Below are 8,550 nucleotides of genomic sequence, written 5' to 3'. Positions count from 1 at the left end.
CATTTTTAAAAATGAGATTATTTTCTATTTTGTCTACCTTGTTTATCATTCTTCATAGTAATATGTTACCAAACTATATATTTCTGTGGCTATCTGTTATGTTGTCTCTGTCCCATTTGTCCATTTGGTGTTTGAGTCCTATCTCCTTTTTTCTTCATTAATGTAGTTAAAGCATTTCCAATTTGGTTTCTTTTGAAAAACCTAGGCATCCCTTTCAATGCTATGGTTTATTCTGGTCTCTATTTTATTTCTAATTGTTTCAGTTTTCAGCTTTTTTTTTTTATTTTGAGAGAGAAAGAACATGCAAACTGGGGCACGAGGCAGAGTGAAAGAGACAGAATCTTGGACAGACTCCTCACTCAGCGTGAAGTCCTACCGGGGGCTTGATCCCACAACCCTGGATTCATGACCTGAGCCTGAATCAGGAGTTGGATCCTTAAGTGAGTGAGCTACCCAGGTGCCCCAACTATTTTATTCCTGATTTTTTTCTTTAGCATTTTTTTCTGCTTCTGAGTTTTAGCTACATTTCATTTGGTGGAATATGAAGAAGAAAAGTTGCAGAGCATCTGGGTGCCTCATTCAGTTCAGTATCCAAATCTTTTTTTTTTTATGTTTTTTATTTATTTCTAAGAGAGAGAGACAGCGTGAGCAGGGAAGGGTCAGAGAGAGAGGGAGTCACAGACTGAAACAGGCTCCAGGCTCTGAGCTGGCAGTCAGCACAGAGCCCGACGCGAGGCTCGAACCCACGAACCGCGAGATCATGACCTAAGCGAAAGTCGGACGCTTAACTGACTAAGCCACCCAGGTGCCCCCAGTATCCAACTCTTGATTTTGGGTCAGATCATGATCTCAGTTTGTGGAAACAATCCCTGCATGTGGCTACATGCTGGCAGCTTGGAGCCTGCTTAGGATTCTCTCTGCCCCTCTCCTTGGCTTGTACTTTCTTGCTCAAAATACATACACTTTAAAAAAATGTCTAAATGTAATCAATTTGGGAAGTCCTTTCCTGAGGGTTTCTACCACCAAATAATCCCTCCGTGTTCCAAAGACCCTAATTTTGATATGCTCAGGACAGTCTTTATCCAACCATTACTGTTCAATAATTATCACATGAATACATAATTTGGAGCAATGTTTTATGTGGAATGCACTTAGGAAGGCCTTTTGTGAGGGCTTGATCTTCAATAACTACCAAGGTGTTTATACTTGAGTCAGGACCTATGAACGCAATGATTCCAGAAAGAAATATTCATAAGGGTCAAATCCTAAGAAACTTCAATGAACTCAGTTTTCAGATACCATTTTAAAAGAAATGTCACAGCCTTTTATCAAAGCTTAAATGTCTTTATATGCCATTGTGTCCTTCCTAAAGATTTACAATTGTAGTGAATGTGGCAAAGTTTTAACCAGACTTCCAAACTCACTCAAAAGCAGAGAATACCTACTGGGGAGAATCTTTAAAAATGACAAGAATGTGGCAAAAACCTTTGCCCAGCACTCCAACCTTTCTGAACATCAGAGAATATTTAATGGGAAGAAATATTACAAAGGTGAATAATTTTGTGAATCCTTTAAGCATTCTTTATACCATCTTTGACATCAGACTATACATACTTAGGAGAAATCCAAACAATGTACACAACTCAGGAATGCCTTTCACCAGAATAATGCCCTGATTAAACATGATTGAGAGCATACTGGAGAGGAAACTTACAAATGTAAAGACTGTTGCAAAGTCTTTATGCAGAACTCAACATCAACACATCAGACTGTGTATCCTGTATGGAAACCCTAGAAATGTCACAAATAGGGAAAATACTTTCTTTTCAATATTACTTTCAGGTGGCCTGAGTGGTTCAGTGGGTTGGGCGTCCGACTTTGGCTCAGGTCAAGATCTCACGGTTTGTAGGCTTGAGACCTGTGTTGGGCTGTGTGCTGACAGCTCAGAGTCTGGAGCCTGCTTCAGAGTCTGTGTCTCCCTCTCTCTCTGACCCTCCCCTGCTCACACTGTCTCTCTTACTCAGAAATAAAACATTTTTAAAAAATTAAAAAATAAATGTTACTTTAAGGTAAAAAGAGGTTCATAAACATAGAAACATTAAATACGTAAAAAATTGGCAATGTATGTAATGAAAAAGGAAATTCAATTAAACATCTGAGAAACAACAGTGTAAAGCACTAAGCATATACCACTTTTCAGGCATTGATCTAAATCAGAGTTTCATTATAGAAAATAATGATCCATGGTTAAAACACTTGGATCACTGATAGTAGAGCCTTCAACATAAAGGGTTAAGGATTCTGACCCTTATGCAGTTGAAATAGTTATCACTTTTGATCTCCCCCAAATGTAACTATTAATAGAAACCTTATTGAGGGCATCAACAGTTTGATCAACACATATTTAGAACGTGAAAAGTAAAACCATGGAGCCACAACTCTCAGAACATGTATCACATGAACAAGACTAGCTGTTTAAGGTCTGTAAGTCTGTATTTTAATCAAGGACCATACAGGAACCTTGGAGCGGCTTGTTTAGACTACATTTAGTTGAATATTTTCATTAATGAAACCGAATGCTTTCTCATGTGTTAATAGTGATCTGTAATGAATGAAGTATTATCATTACACCAACCTTAACCCACTGTACATTAAACAAGGTTGTAGGTAAAGAGCCTATAGCTGTGGGACACCTGAGTAGCTCAGTAGGTTGAGGATCTGACTCTTGATTTCAGATCAGGTGTGACCCCAGGGTTGTGGGATTGAGTCCTGAGCCCTGCCTTGGGCTCCCAGCTGAATATGGAGCCTGCTTAAGATTTTTTTTCTTTCTCTCCCTGGCTCATGCACCCTCCCCAAGAGAAAAAAAAAGTTGAAATAACTTACGGATTGTCTAGTAGATAAAAATAGCATACATAATATGTTATGACACAAAAATAAAGGATTCTCTAGGGTTCTATAGAGCATGTCATCTGTTTTTGTTCGCAAAAAAAATTTTTTACATGTTTATTTTTAAGAGAGAGAGAGCGCATGCATGCATGCATGCATGAGCTGGGGAAGGGCACAGAGGGAGGAAGACAGAGTATCTGAAGCGGCTCCCTGCTAATACCACAGAACCTGATGCTGGGCTCGCACTCACAACTGGGATATCATGAGCTGAGCCAAAGTCGAACACTCAACCGACTGAGCCACCCAGACACCCCAGAGCATGTCAGCTATTAACAGAATAATGCTTTTCCTTCTCTAGTTTGGATTCCTGATTTTTTTTTCTTAATTGTTCTGTCAAGAATGTCCAGTACTCTAATGAGAGTGGTCAGGTTGCTTCATTACCTTGTTTCTGAGGAAATAAGAGAAGCTTTTAGTCTTTTACTATTGAATATGTGAGATTTCTGCTTTTCATAGATACGTGACCTTTATTAGGTTGGGGTGGTTTCCTACTTTCTTGAGTGTTTTTAATTATAAAATTGTGTGCAATATGCTCACTCCCTATTCTGTATCTATTAGTTTGATCATACCAGATTTCATCTTCATTATGTTAATGTGGGCAGTCTCAAATGTATAGTCTTCCATATGTTGAAACACCCTTGAATTTCAGGAAGAATTTGCACTTGATTATGTTGTCAAATTGTAAAATGTGCTTTTGATTCCGTTTGATTTGTTTAATTATGGACTTTTCATAAATATTCCCAGTAGGTGGCACTGTGTTCTCTTCTCTACTTGTAGTGTCTTCCTTTGGCTGGGATAACCTGGTAACGCTGGTGTTACAGAGTGTGTTTACATAATCTCCCTTCTCTTTACTCCTTAGAAATGTATGTAGAGATCTGAAGCACTTCCTATCATTTCTATGAATTATCCAGTGGCTTCATCTGGCACAGGACACTTATTGCTCAATGTTTATTTTCAGAGAGAGGGAGTGAGAGAAAGAGGTAGCAAGTGAGCACCAATAGGGAGGGGCAAAGAGGAAGGAAGAGAGAGAATCCCAAGCAGGTGCAGCACGGTCAGCACAGAGCCTGATGGGGGGCTTGAACTCACAAACATGAAATCATAACCTGAGCTGAAATCAAGTCAGATACTCAACAACTGAGCCACCCATGTACCCCTGCTTTTTTAACAAGTTTAGTACATGTAAATCCATTAAGATGTTCAAAAATATTTTGTCTAATGTCTGACCTTCTCTAGAGCAGACCCTCATCTCCATTACAATGAAAGCTGTTATGCTTCTCTTAATCTTGCCCTTACCCTTGGTGTAAACCTGGTCAAGCTTAAAATTCAAGATTTTCTTTTAATCCTCAGGTTATTCCAAAGATTATTCCTAAACTTTTCTTATGAATGTTCTCAAAGCTTTCTGGTCCCCTTTTTTTAAGGGCTAAAAAATCTTCAGTGTAGCGTGTGCATGGAATCTATGGCATATTGTTAAATTTCCAGATTTTGCTACTTCAACACAGATTAACCTAAAGCTGTTTTCTACATTTGGAGGCACTGCCCTTGGGACAGAACTTCTAGATTTTAAGTACAATTTTTGTTGTCATTTAAAAATTTTTTTTCATGTTTTTTTTGGGGGGGTTGGGAAAGGGACAGGGAGACACAGAATCTGAGGTAGTCTCCAAACTCTGAGCTGTCAGAGCAGAGCTGGTGCAAAGCTTGAACTTGCGAACCACGAGATCATGACCTGAGCCTAAGTCAGATGCTCTACCAACTGAGCCACCCAGGTGGCTCTCTTGTTGTTTTTAATGTGTATTTATTTTGATAGAGGAGAGAACTCCAACCAGGCCCTGTATGGTCAGCCCAGAGCCCCAGAGGGGACTGGATCTCACAAACCATGAGAGCATGACCAGAGCCAAAATCAAGAGTCTTATGCTTCACCTACTGAGCCACCCAGGTGCTCCATCAGGGCAAGGACAGTTTTGTGTGTTTCACATTGCAGAATTTGGGCTCCCAGTTCTCCAGTTGAGGTTTCCTCACACATTCGTTGCCAAGTGATTGTTTGAAGGGTGCCCTAGCTGAGGGGAATTTGAGGGAGACACAACTGCCGGCCTATAAAACAGACTCAAGCCAGAAATACTGAACTCAGACTCTGCACCTTACAAGACTGCCAAAAAAGGAGTGCCAATCATCTTTGGGTGACCCTGTGGAGAAACAGGCAATCCTGGTATTGCGGGTGAACTCATTTTAATACCTTTGGAAGGCAATTTAGTACTATCTAGCAGAATTCTGTGTGCTTTTTCTTCTCTTCACCAGCAATTTCCCCCTCAAATTTAGCCTATAGACTACATGCAAACTCACAAAGCAAGGACCTTCAAGTAGTCACCATACCTATGTAAAAAACGAAGATTGAGATAACCCAAAATCCTTTGGTAGAAAACCAATTAAATGGAATAATGCCCAAATATGAGGAAGAAGGAAAATAATCTACATTTATAATTGTATATATATAGAAAAACCACTCTGGGAGAGTACCTAAGAAAGCTTTTTGTTTTGGGAGAGTAGGAATAGGTGGATACATGGATAATTACATGGATAACAATTATGGGAACATTGTTGATTTTTCCTATTTTTGCTATAGCCTCTATTTTTCATTTCTGTTTTAGGTTTAAATTTCCTTTATTCTGCTAATTTTGAGCCCATAGGGTCCTTTCCTGATTTTTCTGAGATATAAGACAGTGATTTGTGCTACAGCAAGATATGTTACATTATTGTCTATTAAGCTATGTGATCGGTTCCTGTGTGCAAGCTTATGTATCCATGGAAGAGTGAAGTCCTGGTGATTTCTTCTCAGCTATCTTCCTGATGTTCGCTGATTGATTTTAAGGTTATCTATCAGAAGTTGAGTACATTCACCTAGGAGTAGTACCTGGAATGATTTTACTTTCTATTATTTGATCTCTTTAAGCTATATTTTCACATGGCACCCAGACATTCCTGCCAAAGCCATGCCTAGAAGCTTCTTTCCAAAAAGTCTCAACAAGTGGCTATAAACATAGTTCCCTTGAGAATGGACACTTAATGACAGACTGCAACAAGGATGGGGAGAATGAAGGCCATCAAAGACATCTGGGGACTCCTTTTCCAGACAACGATTATGAATGTAATAAATATGGGGAAGTCTCTTATCAAAGCACCAACTTTATTACACACAAGAGTATGCCTACAGGAGAGAATCCTTACAAATATAATGAATGTGGGAGAATTCTTAACCAGTCCTCCAATGTTGGTGATCATCAGAGGATTCATGAGGGAGAAATCCGTGACAGAGGTAATAAACCAGGGAACATGTTTAGTCATTCATCAAAACTAAATACGCACAAGACAATTAGTACTGGAGAGAAAAGGTCTATAGGTAACCAATGTATCAAAGCCCTTGACCACCAGCAAATGCATACTGTACAGAAACCTTACAAATATGAAGAGTGTGGCAAGACCTTTAAGTTGTGCTCAGCCCTTACTCAACATGAGGTTACTCATGCGGGAGAGAATCCTTACCAATGTAAAGAATGTGGCAAGTCCATTAACTGTCGTTCATACCTTAATCAATATCACAGAATCCATACTGGAGAGAAACCTTACCAATGTAAAGAATGTGGCAAGGCCTTTACCCACCGCTCACACCTTACTGAACATTACAGAATCCATACTGGAGAGAGACCTTACCAATGTAAAGAATGTGGCAAGGCCTTTTCCCGCCGCTCACTTCTTAATCAGCATCACAGAATCCATACTGGAAAGAAACCTTACCAATGTAAAGAATGTGGCAAGGCCTTTACCCGCCACTCACTTCTTAATCAGCATCACAGAATCCATACTGGAGAGAAACCTTACCAATGTAAAGAATGTGGCAAGGCCTTTACCCGCCACTCACACCTTACTGAACATCACAGAATCCATACTGGAGAGAAACCTTACCAATGTAAAAAATGTGGCAAGGCCTTTAACCGATCCTCAGGTCTTAATCAACATCACAGAATCCATTCTGAAGAGAGACCGTACCAATGTAGAGAATGTGGCCAAGCCTTTAACCGATCTTCAAGCCTTACTCGACATCACAAAATCCATACAGGAAAGAAATCTTATAATGTAAAGAATGTAGCCAAGCCTTTAACTGATCCTCAGGCCTTACTTGACATCACAGAATCTATACTGGAGAGAAACCTTACTAATGTAAGAAATGGGCAAGACCTTAAGGCACCTCTCAACCATGATTGAACATCACAAAACTCATGCTGGAGATGAACCTTACCTATATAAAGAATGAGAAAAAAGCTTTAATCACTGTTCAACCTTTCCTTAGTAATACAGAATTCATACTGGAGCAAATCTTTTAAATGTTAAGACTATGACAGAATTTGTAAGGACTCCTCAACTCTTATTCCACACCCAATTATTCATATTGGAGAGGAATGATAAACATTTGGGAATGTGCCAGACCTGAAAGCAATGCTAAACCCTGATTCCTCATCAGAGAATATATACTGGAGATGATTTTATAAATAGAATTTGGCAAGCCCTTTAATCAGTACTCAAGCCTCATTCCACATCACAGAGCTCATACTACAGAGAAAACTTTAAAATAATGTGGTAAAACGTTTCAGACTGTTCAAGCCTTACTCAGGATCACAGTTCCTGTTAAGAAACGTTCCAAATGTAATGAATGTGGCAAACCTCTGGCTGGAACTCACAACTTCATCAGGATCACAAGGATGATACAGGAATGAAACAGTAAAACATCGAAAGAGTGGCCATGTCTCTAACTGGGACTGAGTCATGACTCAATATCCCCAAATGCATACTTCAGGATAATAAGAAAAAACCTTTTTAAATATACACTAGAAAACATCAGCATACAGAGAGGAAGGTAACTTGAAAGATATAAATATTTAGATTGTATTTACCTGATCAACTGTCCATAAATGTTACAGAATTTAGAGTAGAAAGGAGTATATTGGTCATGCTATTCAGACATTTTTCTCAATAAATGTACTTAATTTTATGGGATAAAACAAAGTTGAACACTTAGTTAATGTATCTGCTGGTATGCCTCAAAATATACAAGGGGTGGATTTTTAAACAGGAGTCACTAACTTCAATATGTGTTTGTTTTACCTTGGCCCTCTTTAAGATGTTGATAAGTAAGTATTAATGTCTTTCTGCTCGCAAATCACTTCAGGAGATTCATTTATTTCCCGTGGGTGTGTGAAAGGATGTGGCTGATTCTTTATACATCAGATATCCGATGCTCTTCCTCCTTCAGTGACACACCTGTATACCTGATTTTCCGTGGGAGATGAAGGACAACATGATGTACAATCTATGAAAAGAATCTAAATGGCAATGTTGTTTACGCTTATAACGTTAATGTAACTTATTATGAACTAGGTGTTCAGAACATCCAAGAAAATTCTTGTCCATTTATTCAAACTAAAAAAAGTTTCTGAATGTCACAAATAATTTAAATGGTTTACTTACTGGCTTTTAAGGAACAAGAGGTGGCAGTCCAGTCACATACTGAGGCAACTTCATAACAGCAATAGAGGTAGAGAATATCAGTTGATGTGGTTT

The 8,550-nt window shown here is 38.9% G+C and overlaps 1 pseudogene; it reads left to right on the top strand.

Annotated features, from left to right (window-relative positions):
• Positions 1 to 6,000: 6,000 nt before the first annotated feature.
• LOC144238349 (uncharacterized) lies at positions 6,001 to 7,151 on the top strand (annotated as a pseudogene).
• Positions 7,152 to 8,550: the final 1,399 nt, after the last annotated feature.

This window comes from Crocuta crocuta, unplaced genomic scaffold (genome assembly GCF_008692635.1).
Source record: "Crocuta crocuta isolate KB4526 unplaced genomic scaffold, BGI_CrCroc_1.0 scaffold447, whole genome shotgun sequence".
NCBI classification, from domain to species: Eukaryota; Metazoa; Chordata; class Mammalia; order Carnivora; family Hyaenidae; genus Crocuta; species Crocuta crocuta.
Note: the sequence above shows the minus strand (reverse complement) of the source record. Positions and strands in the feature narration are given on the sequence as shown.